This window comes from Anomaloglossus baeobatrachus, chromosome 1, assembly GCF_048569485.1.
Source record: "Anomaloglossus baeobatrachus isolate aAnoBae1 chromosome 1, aAnoBae1.hap1, whole genome shotgun sequence".
Classification (NCBI taxonomy): domain Eukaryota; kingdom Metazoa; phylum Chordata; class Amphibia; order Anura; family Aromobatidae; genus Anomaloglossus; species Anomaloglossus baeobatrachus.
Window position 1 is genome coordinate 329,173,228 of NC_134353.1, and position 23,498 is coordinate 329,196,725.

Here is a 23,498-nt window from a genome sequence, read left to right on the forward strand (position 1 = left end):
TTAAGTCACATTTCTACATGGTTATAATCGCATGTATTGTTGAAAACATTGAGTCCTAATTGTCTTCAAATGTCATATTGTCAATGATGATTCAGTCTGTAAAGAGATTTTTTACAGATCTATTTTCGGATAAATTATCGGAATTTTTACAAATGCTTTTGGTACTAATTATTAGATAAATTCTTCTAATATGTATGAAGAACAGATGGTGAGATAATAAGGGGGGTGAATTTTCCAATGAGTAAAATATTGGATTGAGATTTATTATCCGTAGTAAGGGCTCATGCGCACGTTGCTTATTTTTTTGCGTTTCTGCAGCGTTTTGAGCAGCAGCGTCACATTGTCAAAATGCATGCTTTCTGTTTCCCCAACAAAGTCAATGAGAATCATGCAAAATCCGTGTGCACGATGCTTTTTGAAACGCAGCGTTTTCATTGTCAAAAATTTGACAATCTCTGCATTTAGAAAAGCAGCATGTCACTTCTTTTGAGCGTTTTGGCAGCGTTCTACACCCATTGAAATCAATGAATTGTACAAAAACGCTACCAAAATGCTAAGCAGTGCGTTTGCACTGCATTTTTGTTGCGATCCGCATGTTTCTTTTAACCTAATAAATGCAGGTCTTTCAGTCTCTCTGTCCATGTCGGTCTCTCCCTCCCACCCCCTCTCTCATACTCACCAATCCACGATCACCGGCGCTGCGCTGCACGCCGTTCACTCTGTGGCGGCTTCTCCTCTTTTGAAAATGCCGGCTGCTCATTAATCCATCTCGTATTCCCTGCTTCCCCCGCCCACCGGCGCCTATGATTGGTTGCAGTCAGACACGCCCCCATGCTGAGTGACAGCTTTCTCACTGCAACCACTGCAACCAATCACAGCTGCTGGTGGGCTTTTCTATATCGAGCAGTAGAAAAAAAAATAGTTAAAAAAAAAACCAAAACACGTGTGGTCCCCCCAATTTGGATACCAGCCAGGGTAAAGCCACACGGCTGAAGGCTGATATTCTCAGGATGGGGAGCTCCACATTATGGGGAGCCCCCAGCCTAACAATATCAGCCAGCAGCTGCCCAGAATTGCCAAATCCATTAGATGCAACAGTCCCGGGACTCTACCCGGCCCATCCTGAATTGCCCTGGTGCGGTGGCAAATGGAGTAATAAGGAGTTAATGGCAGCAGCCCATAGCTGCCACTAAGTCCTAGGTAAATCATGGCAGGTGTCTCCCCGAGTTACCTTCCATGATTAACCTGTAAGTTAAAGAAAATAAACACACACATCCAAAAATCCTTTATTTGTAATGAAAGACAAAAAAAAACACCCTCTTTCACCACTTTATGAACCCCTCAAAAAAACCTCCAGGTCTGACGTAATCCACGCAAGGTCCCACGATTCTTTCAGCTCTGCTACATCGGAAGCTGACAGGCGCAGCAGTAGAACACCGCTGCTCCTGTGAGCTCCATGCAGCAACTGAAATGAGTCGCGCGATCAGCTGTGCTGTCACTGAGGTTACTCGCGGCCACCGCTCTCAGGTGGAGGACTGCAGCTGTGGCTGCGAGTAACCTGAGTGAAAGCACAGCTGATCGTGCAGCTCACTGCAGTCACTCAGGGGATTTGCGATCACAGGTGAGTCCTTCACGTGTGACCGCAAATCAGACTGCGACACAGAGCCGCACGATGTCAGTGAAATCGGGTGAAGCTCTGACGTCACTGCTGCGGACTCCTGTGTCCTGGCACTGACCTTAGAGGTTCATCTGAGTTCATAACAGCACACAGACAGAGCCGCGGGATGACAATGAAGTCAGGTGCAGTTCGTCAGAGTTCATTCTCATTGCCTGGCTGTGTCTGCTGTCAGCAGGCATGTAGCAGAGCTGGGGTATCGCACTGATTAAAATGCATCCAAAATACATGCGTTTTGGATGCATTCTTTGTCAGCACGCAGCGTCACGTCTGCCAGAGGGTGCATTTATTTCTGCACTGGCCAGGACGCAAGGTGCGCATGAGCCCTAAGATTTGACCGGATCACTATTGATACAATAAAGGGTTAATAGTAGGATATGTGGGGTTGGCAAATTAACGTGCAATGTGATTCAGTTGTGTTTTTCATTTGTGCACGATCACTCAATTATTTAAACACTGTTTTATTTTGTTATACACCTTGTTTGAGAAATTTCCAAAACGTGTCACTGTTGTATCTATTTGGAAATGCAATAAATAAGAAAAGATGAATATGCATTCCATGTGACTGCACTGTCACTTTATTATTATTGGGTCCCCTTCAGCACATTACCATGGGGCTAATGATTTCCATCTAAATACACTGTCATTTTACTATTACCAGGGACTAGAGATGAGCGGGATGGCAATAATCTGGGGCCGGCGGCTCATTAACAGACTTAAAAATAAGTCTGATCCGCTATGGAATCTGGTACCCATAAAAGTCAATGGGGACCGGAATCCGGAGGTTAAAAATGTTTGTGGAGGGACTAGGGGGCTAGAAGCGACCGCCGCATACTCACCAAGGCGCTGTCATGGCGGCACACTCCTTCCGGGTCACGCTGTTACCTTCCGGAGCCGACTATTCATTGTTTTCTCCGCCCACCGGCTCGCGTTGGTTGCAGCTAGACACGCACCCACCCTGAGTGGCAACATGTCAGCTAACCACAACCAATCACAGGCGCCAGGACGGCCGGTGGGCAGGGAAAGCAGTACAGTCTGTCGGTCAGTTCATGGTGGTAAACACTCGGTAGCAGAGGTATAGCGCGCGGCTGCAGCCCCCGCTGTCAAGCTGTATCTGTGCTGTGTATACAGTGACCAGAGTCACACGTGCGAAGCTTTGCCGGGTGCTGCCATGGCAGACCCGCGTGAACCCCTCGCATGTGTGATTCTGGTGAAAGTAAAAAAAAAAAAAAAAAATGACGTGCCGTTCCCCCTATTTTCATCCTTAGCCAAGATAACGCCGGCCAGGGGCTGGTATAGCCCGCAGCCGTCCGGTAATGCTGCATCTATTATATGCGACCATACCTGTGTTTGCTACTGGCTCTTCCCGCTGATCGGGGTAATAGCAGGGTTGGCAGGGGCGCATGGCTGCTGCTAAACCCTAGGTTTGTATGATGGCACAGGCGTCTATCAGATACCTGCATCACACAAACCTGTAAGTGACAGTAAACACAGAGAACAATCCTTTATTTGGAATAAAATACAAAACACACCCTGCTTCTCCTCTTTATTAACCCCAAAACCCTGCAGCTCCGACGTAATCCACAGGAGAAGTCCCACGCTGCTTCAGCTCTGCTACATCTGAATATCACAGAGCGGCACGACCGACCGCTCTGAGTTCCAGAAAATGAATGAGTTGCGCATTGAGCGGTGATGTCGCTCAGGTCATTTGCGGTCACAGCTGGAGGTTCCACGGTCCTTCATCTGTGATCGCAGGTAACCTGACCTCAGGTGGAGGTCACTGAATTCAGACCTGCATCTCCTAGCAGAAAAATCCAGGGCTGTGGAGTCTGTAAGCCAAACCTTCGACTCCGATTCCTACATATATTGCTTATAGTTAGGTGAAAAATGTATTGTAGTACATGAACGTGTGTGAACATCAGACATTTAATAATTTTTATGATACAATAATCAAGATATTTGGATAGAGCATAAAATATATTGGAATACAACTTTAGAACACAAAAAACTGTAATAAATTGTAAATATGTAATACACTATAATATACAGTAGATTACATATATATCGTGTGTGTGTGTGTATGTATGTATGTATGTATGTATATATATAATATATATATATATATATATATATCTGTATATTATAGTGTATTACATAATTACAATTTATTACAGTTTTTTGTGTTCTAAAGTTGCATTCCAATAAATATATTTTATCATAAAAATAATTAAATGTCTTATGTTCACATTGTACTACAATAAATTTTTTCACTTAAATATAAGCATTATACTAAATGTTATATTTTAGTAAAATATTCAGCACATTCTGCATTGCACTACTGTCCCCAATTTATTATATATTTTAGGAGTCAGTGCATTTTATACCGACTCCGACTCCACCAAAATGAACTCGACTCCGACTCCACAGCCCTGGAAAAATCGCCGTTTTTTTTTGCTAAGAGATGCAGATTTTGTGCTGAAATTTTTATACCAAATTCCTGCATCCAATCTACTCCTCCTGGCAAAAACGCGGTGTTTTGACGCAATTTTTTGCCGCTTTTTTTTTTTGCCAGGAGGTGTAGATGTGGGATAAAATTGCACACACATGCACGCTCCTGTCAGAAGTGTGTGCGGGTGATGCGCTGTCAGACTCGTGAGAATCCCTCGCAAGTGTGACTGCTGCCTAAGATAAACCGCATGCGTTATTTTTTTTTTTTAATTTAAATAAATTAAAAAAAACACGACGTGCGGTCCCCCCAGTTTTCATTCCCAGCCATGATGACGGCTGGGGGCTGGTATATCCTCAGCCTGCAGCTGCCCGGTATAGCCGCATCTGTTAGATGTCACCATTCCGGGGCGATATCTGCTCACCTTGATTGCCCTGGTGCGGTGGCAATCAAGGTAATAGCAGGGGTTAATACCAGCGCATGGCTGCTATAAAACCCCAGGTTTGTGATCGCACAGGCGTCTGTGAGATACCCGCATCACAAACCTGTAAATTACAGTAAATAAACAAGACACAGAGAAATCCTTTATTTAGAATAAAATACAAACGCAGCCTCCTCCTTCACCACTTTATTATCCCAACACCCTGCAGCTCCGACGTAATCCACACGAGATCCAGCGAAGACACATACCGCTCTGCTACATGTCACAACGAGCAGCCATAGAGCACGGCTGCCCGCTCTGAGTGCAGCCTATTACTGACCGCGATGACTGCACGGCAGAGCTGTCACAGGCTGGGGGGCACGTCAGCCTGCAACCAATCACAACCGAGAGGACGGCCGGTGGGCATGGAAAACACGGACAGTTGTGTGACAGCACAGGAAGTGAGAGCGCGACCCAGAAGCAGTGTGCTGCCATGACAATGTCTCGGTAAGTATGAAACGCTGTTTTTTTTTTTTTTTTTCCTCTTTTTTTTTATTAATTGACGGTTCCGGATCGGGTCCGGAAATAGTGCTGAAACCGCGCACATCCAGGCATTTATAGTCCGGGCCCGCTCAGCACTACCAGGGACCCTTCAGCTAATTACTATGGGGCTCATAATCTCCATCCAAATGCACTGTCACTTTGCAATGCTTATTCTTTATACTTATTATAATCAAAGTATTTCACTGTTGCTCCATATTATCATCTCTACAGTACATCTATTTTTGTGACTGGTTTACCACAAGTGGTATTTTCTAGCTTCATTGTTCTACTTATTTACTTTCATCTGCCTGACATTTTTGCATTATATTCATGTACATAAATCTTACTATATCCATATGAATTGAGTCTTCTCTCCTCTGCATTACATGCCTGTCTTCTCTGCTGGAAGCACAACCATGTGCACTATTATAACCTATATTGACTGATAAAGTATTTGCCTATATATGAAATAGCACCAGTTTTTCCTGCGTATCCCCCTCTTTTCTTACTGATTAGTCTACTAACAACCTACGTCCTATATGTATTTTAATACTTTCCATCTAAATGTACATAGTATTCGTATATCATTATTGTGTTCCTACACACACTCCTTTTACAGCAATATCACAGTAGCTGCATATAGTAAAAATCATGCTATTTGAAGCCTGGCCACTGATGACACAGACGCCTTCATCTATGCCCTGCAATCATGTTACGGCGTGCTAATGGGAGCAGATAATGATACACCCCTATACCGCTGCACTGTTAATACCGCTTTCAGTTTGAAGGGCATTTAACAGGTTAACAGTTGCAGCTTTTAGAGGTAGGTTCTGGCAGTGTTGCAGCCATTATCTACCAGGTATGAGGTGGGCACACCCCATGAGCCCGCTCCATACACCCACATACCGATATGCGCTGTAAGGGGTTAATCAGTGGTAGTTTTATTCCCTTGACTGGTGGGAGCTGCAGTACCAGTCACTTCCATTCATACGGACAGTGACCTCAGGACAGACTATAAACCGTTCTACTCATCTACTGTACTATCTTTCATGTGCCTTCTGCACATACTTGAACAGTAGGCGAGTGAACTTATTATCGTGGAATCTCTGGAAATGGAGCATGTTTTTCTTAACACTCATGTTACCTTGTTTCTATTTTTTAGGCTACAGCGCTTCTTGGCCTGGTTCTGTTGCTGGGCCAAAAACTTGGCCTGGTTCTGTTCCTGGGCCAACAACTGGTTCTGTTGTTGAGCTAACAACTAAGTGAGTATACAAGATTCTCTCTATACATGTATATCCCCAGGTCTGTAATATTCTGCATTTAGCTTTAGGAGTTGTTAGGGGTGTTTTTGTCCACTGTTCTTTGCCTGCATTTAGGCATTAAAAAAAACCATTATTCCCCCAACGCTAATGACTTAGACAAGGCTACAAATCTTCCAAATCTGCATACTTATTGATAAAGTATAGACCAGCCGAACATGACATTTCTTTCTAGCACTTTTGTTGTCTTTTTATTCTTCTTCAGCCTCTTTATGCATAGGCTGAACATAACATCCTATTCTTCTAACCGTTCATTTCCCAGAAGCACACTTCTCCTCTTCGGTGCTTCAGGCCAGCTCCCAGTGTATGCTCAGCCACCCTAGGGGAAAATGACACAACACTGCATGCTTAACTGATAGCATTTTGAGACGTGGGATGGCAACATGAATGGGGGATTTGTCAAAAGGGTGAGATTTAAAAAGAAGCTGCATTGGTCTAAACAAATATGTGCAAACTGAAAAGACCATATTCTATTAAAAGAACCCCTTTAAATAAATAGATTTAAAACATATATTTTTAAACTGTATGCAGTCTCTCTGGCTACATAATTATAACGGCATTTTCTTTACATCATGCACCATTAAGCCATTGCATGTAGGAATGGTTTCAATATTAAACGTCATCCTTGTAGTTCTAGCAAACTATGTAGTAAATAATTTAAAACCTAAAAAAATAACTTGTCTGCTTTTAAAAAAGGTTGTGTTTTCACATCACAAGATATTGATTAACTATACTTAGATAGTATAGTTAATCAGACTAGTGGAGGTTAAAAACCTGCCCCCCCCCCCATTATAAGCTTCCTTAAGCAGTTTTTTTTTCTTTACTCTATATAGGACCTTGAACATCTGGCACCTTGAACATCTGGCACCTTGAACATCTGGCACCTTGAACATCTGGCACCTTGAACATCTGGCACCTTGAACATCTGGCACCTTGAACATCTGGCACCTTGAACATCTGGCACCTTGAACATCTGGCACCTTGAACATCTGGCACCTTGAACATCTGGCACCTTGAACATCTGGCACCTTGAACATCTGGCACCTTGAACATCTGGCACCTTGAACATCTGGCACCTTGAACATCTGGCACCTTGAACATCTGGCACCTTGAACATCTGGCACCTTGAACATCTGGCACCTTGAACATCTGGCACCTTGAACATCTGGCACCTTGAACATCTGGCACCTTGAACATCTGGCACCTTGAACATCTGGCACCTTGAACATCTGGCACCTTGAACATCTGGCACCTTGAACATCTGGCACCTTGAACATCTGGCACCTTGAACATCTGGCACCTTGAACATCTGGCACCTTGAACATCTGGCACCTTGAACATCTGGCACCTTGAACATCTGGCACCTTGAACATCTGGCACCTTGAACATCTGGCACCTTGAACATCTGGCACCTTGAACATCTGGCACCTTGAACATCTGGCACCTTGAACATCTGGCACCTTGAACATCTGGCACCTTGAACATCTGGCACCTTGAACATCTGGCACCTTGAACATCTGGCACCTTGAACATCTGGCACCTTGAACATCTGGCACCTTGAACATCTGGCACCTTGAACATCTGGCACCTTGAACATCTGGCACCTTGAACATCTGGCACCTTGAACATCTGGCACCTTGAACATCTGGCACCTTGAACATCTGGCACCTTGAACATCTGGCACCTTGAACATCTGGCACCTTGAACATCTGGCACCTTGAACATCTGGCACCTTGAACATCTGGCACCTTGAACATCTGGCACCTTGAACATCTGGCACCTTGAACATCTGGCACCTTGAACATCTGGCACCTTGAACATCTGGCACCTTGAACATCTGGCACCTTGAACATCTGGCACCTTGAACATCTGGCACCTTGAACATCTGGCACCTTGAACATCTGGCACCTTGAACATCTGGCACCTTGAACATCTGGCACCTTGAACATCTGGCACCTTGAACATCTGGCACCTTGAACATCTGGCACCTTGAACATCTGGCACCTTGAACATCTGGCACCTTGAACATCTGGCACCTTGAACATCTGGCACCTTGAACATCTGGCACCTTGAACATCTGGCACCTTGAACATCTGGCACCTTGAACATCTGGCACCTTGAACATCTGGCACCTTGAACATCTGGCACCTTGAACATCTGGCACCTTGAACATCTGGCACCTTGAACATCTGGCACCTTGAACATCTGGCACCTTGAACATCTGGCACCTTGAACATCTGGCACCTTGAACATCTGGCACCTTGAACATCTGGCACCTTGAACATCTGGCACCTTGAACATCTGGCACCTTGAACATCTGGCACCTTGAACATCTGGCACCTTGAACATCTGGCACCTTGAACATCTGGCACCTTGAACATCTGGCACCTTGAACATCTGGCACCTTGAACATCTGGCACCTTGAACATCTGGCACCTTGAACATCTGGCACCTTGAACATCTGGCACCTTGAACATCTGGCACCTTGAACATCTGGCACCTTGAACATCTGGCACCTTGAACATCTGGCACCTTGAACATCTGGCACCTTGAACATCTGGCACCTTGAACATCTGGCACCTTGAACATCTGGCACCTTGAACATCTGGCACCTTGAACATCTGGCACCTTGAACATCTGGCACCTTGAACATCTGGCACCTTGAACATCTGGCACCTTGAACATCTGGCACCTTGAACATCTGGCACCTTGAACATCTGGCACCTTGAACATCTGGCACCTTGAACATCTGGCACCTTGAACATCTGGCACCTTGAACATCTGGCACCTTGAACATCTGGCACCTTGAACATCTGGCACCTTGAACATCTGGCACCTTGAACATCTGGCACCTTGAACATCTGGCACCTTGAACATCTGGCACCTTGAACATCTGGCACCTTGAACATCTTTTAAAATTCGAAATAAAATGATTAAACTGAATATATAACCTATTGTGTGCATGCAACAAATATTTGTATTTAAATTGAAGAAAAAAAGGGGGTTGGGGCATCATGTGATTTTATTGGGATAGTGCAAAAAAGGGTGTCAGGAAACATCTGGGGAGATCATGCAGATATCTCACGGCTGCCACTACGTTGTCAGGAACAAGCTCTCTGCTCCCTCCAATCATCAGGATAATATGCAACTGATTGACAATGAGTAAGTCTATGGTTGCTTTTGCTACTAGATTGATTATTGGGCGCTTTCATAGTGAACATACAGTTAGGTCCAGAAATATTTGGACAGTGACACAATTTTCGCGAGTTGGGCTCTGCATGACACCACATTGGATTTGAAATTAAACCTCTACAACAGAATTCAAGTGCAGATTGTAACGTTTAATTTGAAGCTTTGAACAAAAATATCTGATAGAAATTGTAGGAATTGTACACATTTCTTTACAAACTCTCCACATTTTAGGAGGTCAAAAGTAATTGGACAAATAAACCAAACCCAACCAAAATATTTTTATTTTCAATATTTTGTTGCGAATCCTTTGGAGGCAATCACTGCCTTAAGTCTGGAACCCATGGACATCACCAAACGCTGGGTTTCCTCCTTCTTAATGCTTTGCCAGGCCTTTACAGCCGCAGCCTTCAGGTCTTGCTTCTTTGTGGGTCTTTCCGTCTTAAGTCTGGATTTGAGCAAGTGAAATGCATACTCAATTGGGTTAAGATCTGGTGATTGACTTGGCCATTGCAGAATGTTCCACTTTTTTGCACTCATGAACTCCTGGGTAGCTTTGGCTGTATGCTTGGGGTCATTGTCCATCTGTACTATGAAGCACCGTCCGATCAACTTTGCGGCATTGGGCTGAATCTGGGCTGAAAGTATATCCCAGTACACTTCAGAATTCATCCGGCTACTCTTGTCTGCTGTTATGTCATCAATAAACACAAGTGACCCAGTGCCATTGAAAGCCATGCATGCCCATGCCATCACGTTGCCTCCACCATGTTTTACAGAGGATGTGGTGTGCCTTGGATCATGTGCCGTTCCCTTTCTTCTCCAAACTTTTTTCTTCCCATCATTCTGGTACAGGTTGATCTTTGTCTCATCTGTCCATAGAATACTTTTCCAGAAGTGAGCTGGCTTCATGAGGTGTTTTTCAGCAAATTTAACTCTGGCCTGTCTATTTTTGGAATTGATGAATGGTTTGCATCTAGATGTGAATCCTTTGTATTTACTTTCATGGAGTCTTCTCTTTACTGTTGACTTAGAGACAGATACACCTACTTCACTGAGAGTGTTCTGGACTTCAGTTAATGTTGTGAACGGGTTCTTCTTCACCAAAGAAAGTATGCAGCGATCATCCACCACTGTTGTCATCCGTGGACGCCCAGGCCTTTTTGAGTTCCCAAGCTCACCAGTCAATGCCTTTTTTCTCAGAATGTACCCGACTGTTGATTTTGCTACTCCAAGCATGTCTGCTATCTCTCTGATGGATTTTTTCTTTTTTTTTTTCAGCCTCAGGATGTTCTGCTTCAACTCAATTGAGAGTTCCTTAGACCGCATGCTGTCTGGTCACAGCAACAGCTTCCAAATGCAAAACCACACACCTGTAATCAACCCCAGACCTTTTAACTACTTCATTGATTACAGGTTAACGAGGGAGACGCCTTCAGAGTTAATTGCAGCCCTTAGAGTCACTTGTCCAATTACTTTTGGTCCCTTGAAAAAGAGGAGGCTATGCATTACAGAGCTATGATTCCTAAACCCTTTCTCCAATTTGGATGTGAAAACTCTCATATTGCAGCGGGGAGTGTGCACTTTCAGCCCATATTATATATATATATAATTGTATTTCTGAACATGTTTTTGTAAACAGATAAAATAACAAAACTTGTGTCACTGTCCAAATATTTCTGGCCCTGACTGTATTTTATATACAGAGACAAATGTAGATAGTACTCCTGTGCAGTGCCGTAAATAGATTTCGGTCCTCCCTCTCATCTGGGCCATTGTAACATTCAAAATCCTATAAAGATATACAAGTTGACACCCCCCCAAATCTTTCATAGTGCAGTAATGTTCCCCCATTCAGTGCTACTTCCCAGTAATTATGTCCGTCATCCTGGTGTATGACCCTAATCATGGCTATATGCTGGTATATATGGCTCAATCATGCCCGCATCCTGGTAACTATGATGCCCCAGCTCTCTACACAGAAGAGAAAAAGAAAAACAACAAATGATTACACTCACCTTCCCGCTGCTCAAACGGTGTCCTCCTCCGACACTGGCAACTAACACAGCACATCACATGCACACCCATTTACGGCGCTGTCAGCTGGATTATGGAAGTGAAGAGTAGTGAATATTCATATTCTTAAAGGGAACCTGTCAGCAGAAATTTCCCCTAAAACCTCACAGATTCCCCCTCTGCAGCTCGTGGGCTGCATTCTAGAAAGGTCCCTGTTAGTATTGTGCCCCCTTTCTGACCAAAAAAAAGAGTTTATAAAGAGGTACCTTTTTGGCTTCGGATTCTATAAATCAGACACGGGGGCGGGCAGCCTGATGGCCGTTATTCTGCCCCCTGGTCCTGTATGCCGCCCCCATCGCTGATTTCCATACTTGTGGACGCCGCCCACTGCTCCAGCCATCCCCGCGCATGCCCAGTGCCAGTCTCACGGGACTGAGCACTGTGACCGCTGGTGACGTGTGCGCAGGCAAGTGATTATGGGTGGGACTGTGACTGTTATCAGCAAGTACCCGCCCATAATCTCGTGAGCGCGCAAACCTCTCCAGCGTCACACTGTGCTCAGTGTAGATGCTAGACTGTATGGGCTGCTTCCAGGGATGACGTCCCTTTGTCACGTGATAGGGGCGTGTTCAAAATACTATCACGTGACAAAGGGATGTCATACCTGGAAGCAGCCCATACAGTCTAGCATCTACACTGAGCACAGTGTGACGCTGGAGAGGTTTGCGCGCTCACGAGATTATGGGCGGGTACTTGCTGATAACAGTCACAGTCCCGCCCATAATCACTTGCCTGCGCACACGTCACCAGCAGTCACAGTGCTCAGTCCCGTGAGACTGGCACTGGGCATGCGCGGGGATGGCTGGAGCAGTGGGCGGCGTCCAAAAGTATGGAAATCAGCGATGGGGGCGGCATACAGGACCAGGGGGCAGAATAACGGCCATCAGGCTGCCCGCCCCCGTGACACATTTATAGAATCCGAAGCCAAAAAGGTACCTCTTTATAAACTCTTTTTTTTGGTCAGAAAGGGGGCACAATACTAACAGGGACCTTTCTAGAATGCAGCCCACGAGCTGCAGAGGGGGAATCTGTGAGGTTTTAGGGGAAATTTCTGCTGACAGGTTCCCTTTAATTGGCGGCCAGCACATCACAGCTCAGGGACCTATCACGTGTCTGTGCTGCAATGTATTTACACATAAAGCTGAAACAGGTGTTGAGGAAGGCAGGCCTCCTGCACCCACGGACCCGGTCATGGTCCCTGCAACTGTGATCGTTACGCCCCTGCGCCAAAAAAAATTGATTGTGTGGTATAATACTAAAAGCAGCAAAGGGTAACGAACATTCCTGTCAAATGTGTAAATAATAGAACAACAAAATGCTAATTTAATCCCAAATTGATCATACCAGCACAAACAGCTGGAGATATACTCTAATTCAAATCAAACCACAGTAGTATGCCTTCTCCTAACACTGTATTAGGGCTCTTTTCCATCTGCGATTTTCATGGGTGAGTATAATCTGATAAAAAAAAAAATCGGATTGTAATTGCACCAGTGTTAATCAATGGGACAGTTTCCTCTTGTCCTGTTTTATTCTCAACATGAATCGTGCTCTTGGTACAATCGCAGCATGCTGCGTTTTGCACCGAGTCTTGGCTCACGCGTGTGTAAAATTGCACTGCATGTTATGCAACTGCAGTGCGGTGCACGCAGAGTCAGACAATGGAGGAGATGGGGAGAAAGTGTTCCCTCTATCTTCTCCGCTCCTGTGATGCGATTGTAAGAAGAAATCACAGTCTCATGACCCTCGGCTGACACCGCAGCAGAAGGTCATTAGCAAATCGCTTCCGATGCTCCCGCATCGGAAGCGGTATGCAAGTGGAAATGAGCCCTTATACTCACTGTCAGGATTCAGCTTTGCTTGCTGGTCCCAGCAGTCATCACTTGACTGCTCATATGTGATTTTTTTTTTTTGGGGTGCCAGAAAACCTATATCCACCTTTGCTGTCTGTATATTCTCTTTTGCTTCCTTCCCTGCTCAGGAGCTGTGACATCTTCAGTAGAGATGAATGAACATTCTGAGGTTCGATTAGGTTCATGTTCACCGATTTCAGCTGTAGTCGCCGAACAGATTGCCGAAAGGCTTGACCAGCTGAGGGAGGATTCTCCGGTCGTGATGTCTGTGTAACCAAACCCCCTTATCCTCTAAGAATAAACACACGGACTGCATGCGACTTGGTTCAAATGGCCACAGCAGCCTTTTATTGCCTATTGTTTTACAGACTAGCACCTTAGGGACGCCGTCCAACGGGCGACCCAAAACAACCACATAACGGTAACAATAGACAATAACATTTACAATACCCCCCGGGGTAGGCCCAGTCCACTAACTACTACTCCCCCTGTCCCCGGCCGCAACACACCGACCCAGAGACGAGGTGCCAATCACCCACGGATTGACCCCCACACTTTGGCAGAACCCCGTGCCTGCCACATCCCGGAAACCGAGAGCCACCATACCAAGACAATGACTCCCGGTCCAGCCACCAATCACTTCCAAACCTCTGGACCAGACCTACCCCCACCGCCACAGGACAGACCACGTGACACCTTACGTGGCCTGGACCCGCCACACACCAAAAGCACGCTCCACACCATCCTGCAGACCCAACGCCCATAAATCCAGACCGACCTCGTTGAGGTGCACACCATCACCCCTCCGAAATCGCCAATCTGCCGGCTCCAAATCCCTGTGCCGTACCACAATCCCACCATTCCTGGTCACAAACCTAGCCACTACCCTATTCACCTGGGCCCTGGCCTTATTAACCTTCTCCACCGACCGAGCCCCTCTCCATGCCAACCTGGTCACTATGTCAGACCATACGACCAGCAAACCAGGATACCGCTTCCACAACTGCAGTAAGTCAATCTTTATGTCTCGGATCAAATCCCGCGACGCCCTGGCACCAAGATCATTACCCCCCACATGTAATACCAGCACATTCGGGGGTCGCTCCACTTTACAATGGAAACGAAATTCCGGGACCACCCTGCCCCACTCCATGCCCCGAACTCCGATCCATCGAACAGTCGCCTGCGCACGATCCAAACCCAGCTGTCGACCATTCGGGCGGACCTCAGCCCGACGGGCACCCCAAAATACGAAGGAGTGCCCCAAGATCCAGATCAGGCACTTCCCTATAACAAATAAAACAAAACGAAAATATCAAAACCAATAACAGCACAACCACCAACACATCGAGAAACACCCCTTTCCTCAAACCTACCGCACGTAACCAAAGTACCATGATGCTACAACAACTGCGGTCTCACATACCGCCGAAAACAAGAAGATTCCCATCTACCAATACGCTTTACCACCTCATCTCCAAGCCCCCAACGGGCTGCCTCCATTGCTGCACCAATTCGGAATGAATGCGACCCGAATTCCTCCAGGCGCTCCCCCGCGTTACGTAGACTTAGCCGCAGCACCGCCACAAACTGAAACCTCGACAAAAACGACCCATTCAAATGCCGCAACAACGGGCCAGGTAAGCCTCCCCTCACAGCCATAAATCTCTCGACTAAACGCACAGGGCACAATTCCTCTCCTGGAACCGCATATAACACCACCAATCTACCACGGCCCAGCTGATCCATTTTTGACCGGCGAATCCGGCACTCCACCTGACTACTGCTCACTTGCACGTCCTCAAACATCAAACCACCACCCGTCACCCTGGACGGGCTTACCAGCTCGCCTATCCGGAACGCCCCATAAAAAGCGAGACCGAAAGCCGTTGTAAACAGAACCGTCTCGTACACAGACTCACAAATGCCGCTCAGGCCACCCACCATCCGTCTCAACAAACCAAACGATACAGGACGCCTCTTGTCCCTCTCCCGTACGCCGCGGCGAAAGCCCCGCAAAGCCTGACGAACCCGAAAATCCTGTGAAACATCACGCTCCCCTCTCATTTTTAACCAAAATGCCACTGCCGACACCCGATGTGCCACAGCCGATGTCGATCGCCCGGCTGAAAAATCCGTACTCACCAATGACAACAAAGCCACCAAGTAATCCACGCTCTCCCCACCAAACATCAGACACAACAACTCCTCCCATTCAGCCCACACCTTAGCATACCGGCACCAAGTCACCTCGGTCACCGAGTTCCGAATCAAGTCTGAGATCACCGCCTCACCAGATGCCACAAATCCTCGGGACACTCCACTCCAACTTCGTCCGCCCACGGCAACAGCGCCCGGAACCTGCTGAACTGAAAACGAGACAAAGCATCAGCCACCTCGTTGTCAACACCCGGAACGTGCCTTGCCACCACCTGCACATTCAACTGCAGACATCTCAACACTAAATGCCGCAAATACACCACCACCGGCTCCGACTTAGCAGACAAGTTGTTAATCGCGTGCACCACCGCCTGGTTATCACAATGAAAACACACTTTCCTTCCGGCAAAGTGCGACCCCCATAGCTCCACTGCCACTACAATGGGGAATAGCTCTAACAGAGCCAAATTCCTAACCAAGCCGCTCTCCCGCCACGCCTGTGGCCACTGCCCGACACACCAATGACCTCTGAAGACAGCCCCAAACCCGGCCGACCCCGCCGCATCCGTAAACAGCTGCAACGCCCCGTTAGACGCCACCCTCTCCATCACCAGCGTCCGGCCGTTGAAATGCTGCAAAAATTGATCCCATACTTCCAAATCGTCCCTGATCGCCTTTGTGATCCGCACAAAATGCGCCGGCAACCTTACCCCGGCCGTCGCCGTCGCCAAACGCCTCGCAAACACTCTCCCCATTGGCACAATTCTGCAAGCAAAATTCAATTTTCCAAGCAAGGACTGCACCGCCTTAAGCCGCACCTTCTTCGCCGCTTTTACCCCCGTCACTGCGGTCCTCAAATCACGGACCTTCTCCGCCGGCAACCTGCATTCCATAGCAATGGTGTCAATTTCAATTCCCAGAAAACACATCACCGGCGCCGGGCCTTCCGTCTTATCCGGCGCCAAAGGAATCCCGAAGCTGGCCGCAACTTTTTGCAACGCAAATAGCAAACCCGCACAAACCATCGAACCCGCCGGCCCGACACACAGGAAATCGTCCAAGTAATGAATGATGGACGTAAGCCCGGACACGTCCCGAACCACCCACTCAACAAACGAACTAAATGCCTCAAAGTACGAACACGAAATGGAACAGCCCATTGGCAAACAACGATCAACATAATAACTGCCATCCCACCAGCAACCCAACAAATGCTGACTATCTGGATGAACCGGTAACAACCGAAACGCCGCTTCCACATCCGCCTTTGCCATCAATGCACCCCGCCCCGCCGCCCTAACCAGGTCCAACGCCTTATCGAACGACACATAATATACCGCCGACAACTCCGGTGCAATGCCATCATTCACCGATAACCCTTCCGGGTAAGACAAATGATGAATCAGCCGAAATTTATTCCGCTCCTTCTTTGGTACCACCCCCAACGGTGACACCACCAAATTCCCGCACGGCGGGGCGACATAAGGACCGCCCATCCTGCCCAAAGCCACCTCCTTTTCCAGCTTCTCATCCACCACTTCTGGGTGATCCCGAGCGGAACGCAAATTACGATACGGCGGAACCGATGCATTAACAACCGACGGAATATGAAAACCATCAGAAAAACCAGAACATAACAACGCCGCAGCCTCCTCGTCCGGATACCTATTTAAAAACGGAACTATCACTTCTACCTTCACCGGCGTCGTCCCTCTTACCAGCCCCATCACAAGCCTTTCCTTTTCCTTTTTTAAAACATTTGGACAAGCTATGTCCCCCCCCACATCCGGAGCATTCATGCTTAAAACGGCACGCCGCTCCAAACCTGCACTGCCCTTCATTGTACTGCCAACACAAACCTTTTTTGAAACTTGCCGGGGACCCGGCCCCCGAACCCCCGGCGCCCCCCCGAAAGGGCTGAGCCGGTGCCGACATCAATCGCATCCATAAGGAAATATCCTTATGGTCCCAACGCATATCTGGCCGCAATGCCTTCCGCTGCCTAAATTGCTCGTCGTAGCGCAGCCACGCCAGCCCGCCATAAACTCGATAAGCCTCCCCTATCGCATCCATGTAGCCGAACAAAGCCGAACAATGCTCCGGCTCCTTCTCCTCGACCACGCTCGCCAAAATCGCAAATGCCTGTAGCCAGTTGGCAAAAGTCCGAGGAATAAGCCTATAACGGCGCTTTTCCTCCTCGTCCTTCTCCTTTTTGGAGTCACTCGGCTTAACCCTATCCAAATTAAATTTCTCCAGGGGAAGCAGAGAAAATATCTCTACATATTCCCCTTTCCAAATTTTTTCCCGCACCTCCTTCTTTAAATGGGCCCCCAGCAGGCCTTCAAAACAAACATAAACTTCGCTTTTAGCCCTATCATCTAAGCGCACCACCTCATCCTCCTTCTCCTTTTCCTTCTCCTTTTCCTTCTCCTTTCCCCCCCCCCGTCTCACTCCCCCCTTCGCCCCCCCCTTTACTCGCACCCGCTCCGTCACCCCCCGTCACCGACGAGGCCCCTAAACCAGCTGCACCCACCCACGCCGCCACCGGCGCCTGGGCCCCCTCCCCCCCGCTCCCGAAGCCGCCGCCAGCCCCTGCAACAGCCCCAACAATTGACTCCACACAGCTAAACCAGCGGGCGCTGCCGCAGCCGCCCCCCCCCCGAAGCCCCCCGCCAGCGCAGCCCCTGCTGCCTCTGCGGCCGTCTCACCCGACCGCCGCTCGGTGTCCCCCGAGACCGCCGCCTCGCTGTCCTCCGTCTGTCGTCCATCCGACTCCTCCGAACCGAAAGCCTCTTCCCCCTCCTCGCCGCTGGCCTCATCTTCCATCCGACATCCGGGGGGGCGCCGCCGCAGCACCCCCCCCACCACGGCCGCCAGACAGGGCCGCCGCGTGGGCAGAGTCATCCCTGCTCCATCTCTTGCCCCGGGGTGACAACCCAGGAGACCGTCCTGTCCCCCGCGCCGGCACCCCGGGCCTCGACCTCTTGCGCCCACCCCCCTGCCGACTGCAAGGGGCCTCTGGGCGCGGACGAACAGACGCCCGGCTCCGGATCTCAGCCGTCGTCGCCTCTGGCCCTCCTGGGCTATTGCAGGCCTCCATCCGCCGAGTCCTCCCGCTCCCACGGGAGACTGCCACATCCGGGGGCTGCACAGCGGTACTGAGTGACCCGGCGGTCGCCGCAGGGCTCCCGCCGTCACTCCTTCTCTCAGCCGCACCGGGGTCAGGCACCGCAGACCTCCCCCCGGCGCCGGACCTACCGCCCCGTGCAGCCCCGCGGTCCCCCCGCCGACTGCAGGGGGATCTGCTGGCCTCTCTCCTGCGCCGAGCGCGCTCCCGGCCTGGAGCCGCTGCACTCACAGTAACTCCAGCCCGGAGGCCGGGACCGGAAGCAGGCCCCGTGCTGGCCACTCCCACCTCCCGACCGCCGCGGCTGGAACGAAGATTCCTCCCGCCGGCCTCTGCAGCAGCCAGACGCTGCTGCTGCGCTGCACTCTGCGGAGGGTCCCTGGAGGGGCTCTTACATCTCCTCCTCGCCCCCCCCGCGCCCGGGGAATACCTGCGGGGGGGCCGCGACTGGCGCCCGCCGCTGCTGGGGGGACGAGGGGCAAGCGCCGACGGGTTAACCCCGGCAGCCCTGATGTGGGTCTGCACTGCCAGGGGCCCGTGCGCTGCGACCGCAGCCTAAATCATACGCTGGAGCTCCTGAAGATCTGCCATGGAGGTGCACGTCCAGATCGTTCGGCGTCCGGAAACAGAAGAGGAGGTAACTCTTTCCTCTCCCAGACTAACCCTTTCCCTGCTCCTCCTCTTCCTCCCCGGCTAAGACCATCCCCCAAAGCCATATTAGGCATACACACCACTGTCCCTATTAACCCCATCACTCCCTACCTCCCCCTTGGTCATGTCGCCCCTCCCCCCAAGTGGGTCCGTGGCTTTCTTGAATAACATATATGAACCGCATTGAATTTAATGGGAGGCGAAAACTAAGGCATGGACATCACCTCTAGGGGTCCAAAAGCTGCTGAAACTATTTAATAGTGGAGCTACTCTGTTGTGGCACAGCCATTAGCTTCCTACACTATTAACCACATTACGACAGCCTTACGGAAATAAACAGTAGCTGAAAAGGGTAATTATTTTGATCCGTCGTTTATAAACGTCAGGGAGAAAAAAGTGAATAGCACCTCCCATTGTTGGAAAATCTGCAAGGTTTTAGCTAGCGAGACCATGGAAATCACGATTCCAGCCGTTTTTCCTGTCTCCAGTCACATAATCATCGGTAAACACCGTATATAGATGGTCATGTTACAGTAAATGGCAGCACCAGTAAAAATTGATTTATCTCCCACCTGGCATGATCAAGCATGTCATATGGGAGATAAATCTCCTCCCCCCCTAGCTCCTCTGGTCTCCCGGTGTTGCCAAAGTGTCCCCCCCCCCCCCACCCAACCCCCTCTCGATCTTTCAAGATGGTGGCCGCACTAGTGGCGCACTGACCTCCTTCATCCTCCTCTCATTTGTTGCATGTGACATGTCAGATGCGACAGAAAAGTCGTCCTCGGTCCACGCATATAACCTCCTCCAGTTTTGCCTGATGTCCCCAAAACCTGTTGCAATGTCAATCTCCCACGATCACTCCTCCTTATCAAAAGATGGAGGGCTGCATGTGCAGAGCGTCTGTTAGCCGACTCCCTACACTCAGTGACACTGAGCTTACTGCAGCTCATACTTCCATGCTGTGGACCCGGGGAGAGTGGGTGCAGTATTCTCCGGTCACTGGACCCACACTCCTCACATGGAAGGTCTGCACTTGCAGAAAATGGGGGATACGTTCTTTGAGCATGCCCCTCCTATTCTGGAATGAGGTTACGGCAGATCACTCTGCCCTCGGTTGGACTGGGGCAGTGTGTGGCAAGTATTCTCAGGCCACTGTGTGTCGCCAACCTGTAGCAGCCACCTCAGGGACGCCAGAGGGTCTGCACTTGGTTATTTCTGGCAACAGGTATGTCAGTGTTTTTTTTATATATATATATATATATATATATATATATATATATATATATATATATAAGAGAGAGGAGTCGTGACGCCACTCACGATTTGCGGTCAGGGTTATGGGTGACCGCCATTGCAGGTTTAACGAGCGTCTGGTGCTGATGGAGTCTGCAGTCGGATGGTGTGGCCTCCCGTGAGTGAGGCTGACCCCAGTGGCTCGGGTATTTAGAATAACAGATCCCAGAATAACTCAGTCCGGAAAGTCTTTCAACTTGTTTTTACTCACTTTTAGATGTTTTGTGAGGTACCCGGGCGATGCTGAGATAAACCAGGTGGAACCAGGAAGTCCTTCTGAGGGTCACCATTAACTCTCCTTCCTAGCACTTCTTGTTTTGAATAACCCCTGACTTGAAGTACTGTGGGGTCTATCCAGGGATGTCGCTACTGCCTTTTCTCCCCTTTTTGCCCCATTTGCCGGCAGCGTGGACCAGGTGAGATGGCTTCTGGCTCTGTCTCCTTATGAATCCCCCTGTTGCTGCTGAGGCTCGGACTCTAGATCGTTGGTGAGGTATTTCCAGTCCCCTCACCGACAGGTTTAGCAGATCAATAAATGAACATCCACTCTAGGGACCTGTTCCCTGTTCGTGCCTAGTCGGCAGCAGTCCCCGTACTCGACTGCCTCTCTTCAGGTGTCTTTCTGACTGACTTGCTGGTAACTATTCTCCCCCGCTAACGGCTACTTCAAGTGCAGGGTCTGACTAGCGAGTCCGCGCGCCTGCTGTCTCTTAGCAACCACGCTCACTGCTATCAGACTGGCTCACTTCACCTCTTTCCTGACAGCCGCTGCAACCTTAGCTCCCAGCCCCTCCCCTACACCCCTTGACAAGAATTGAAGGCTAGTCTCTTCCAGAGGCTAACCAAGGGTCCCATCTAATGGTGTGGGAGACCTGGTTGCTATATGTCTGTGTGTACATACCTCATTCTGGCCTTTGGAGTCACCTGGAAGCACTGTCCCCGTATTGGTGCAGTACTCAGTGGTGCCTGACCAGGTCAGGGGCGCCACAACTGCAGCCACAATCCTCATATGGAGGGTCTGCAGTTCCAGAAAATGTGGGATACGTTCCCTGAGCATGCCACAATATCCTGGAATACACAGTTGTTGTGGGACCTCCAAAATGGATTACAGAGGACCGGACTTTTTTTTTTGTTTTCAATAAATTGGTGAAAGAGGGAATGTGTTGGGGGAACATTTTTTTTTTTATATATTATTGCTGACTGAGTTAGTGATGTTAGGTATCTTTCATAGATGCCGTGACATCATTAACCCTAGGGCTTGATGACAGGTTACATTACAGCTGTATCAACCCCATGTATTACCCCGTTTGCCACCGCACCAGGGCAACAGGTGAGCCGGGATGAGGTGCCAGGGTTGGCGCATCTAATTCATGCGCCACTTCTGGTACAGCTTCGTCTTGCTATTATTAAGCTGGTAAGGTCCAAATAACCATGGCTGTCAGCTGTCTGCTTCACCTTGGCTGGTAATCCAATTTGGGAGACCCCACTTTTTTTTATATGAATTTAGTTATTCATAAATAATTTGAAAAACAGCCTAGGGTGCCCTCCATTTTGGATTACCAGCCAAGGTGAAGCTGTCAGCTGTGGTCTGCAGCTGTCTGCTTTACCCTACCTGGCTATCAAAAATGGGAGAGACTTTCACATTGTTTTATTATTTATTTATTTTTTTTGCTAAACACAAGGCTAAACATTCTTTAGTGCCACATGAAAGTCACAAAAGGATACCAGCTTAGAATATGCAAGGGGGAGGGGGGGGGGTAGAACATTATATGCTTTTTAGGCTGTGTACCCACAATCAGGATTTGCAGCATTTTGAACGCAGAGTATTTTCGCTTCATCCATAACGCTGCATTGTGCAGTACAAGCACAGTGGATGGATTTTTAGAACTGTCCTGCCCACTGTGCTTCTTTTCTCCACAGCATAAACTGACCTGCGGCGCAGCTTCCAGAGCCTCAGGATGTCAAATTATGCTGCAGAGATGAGACTGTTCTCCACGGGGAGAATAGAGCTAAAGTCTGCAGGAGCCTGAACCCCGGATCATGGACACAGGCAGCTGTGTTCTCCTGTGGACAACACTCACATTTCCGCAGGAGGGCTGGTACTGTGTACTAGATGCCATTTCGCCAGAGCGTCCAAGCCCTCCCCTTTATCTAAACAGAGGTTTCTGACAACATGCGGGGTAACACCGTGCTCATAAGAGAGTGGGTAACAAACTGTGGGGTCTACTTTTTGGCATTACCTCTTGAAAAAGTGAGAAATTTGGTGTTAAAGCACCATTTTTGTGAAAAAAATTTTTTTTCAATATGACGGCCTAATGTTATCAAATTTTGTGAAGTACCTGTGAGTTCAAAATGCACACTATACCCCTAGATAAAATCCAGGAGGGGTATAGTTTCCAAAATGGGGTTACCAGTGGGCAGTTTCTGCTCATTAGGTACCTTAGGGGCCCTACAAATGCAACATGGTGCCTGCAATCTATTTCAGTCAAGTTTGTGTTCCAAAATTCAAATATTGACCCTTCTGTTCCGAGCCCTACCATTTGTCCAAACAGAGGTTTCTGACCACGTGGGGTATCAGTGCACTCTGACGAAATTGGGTAACACATTTTGGGTTCTATTTTGGTGTGTTATTTCTTTTAAATTTACATATTAAATAAATAATAAACATTTTTAGGTAAAATGATAAAAAAAAAATTTTCTTCATTCCACGTCGCTAAAGTCCTGTGAAGCACCTGAAGGGTTAAT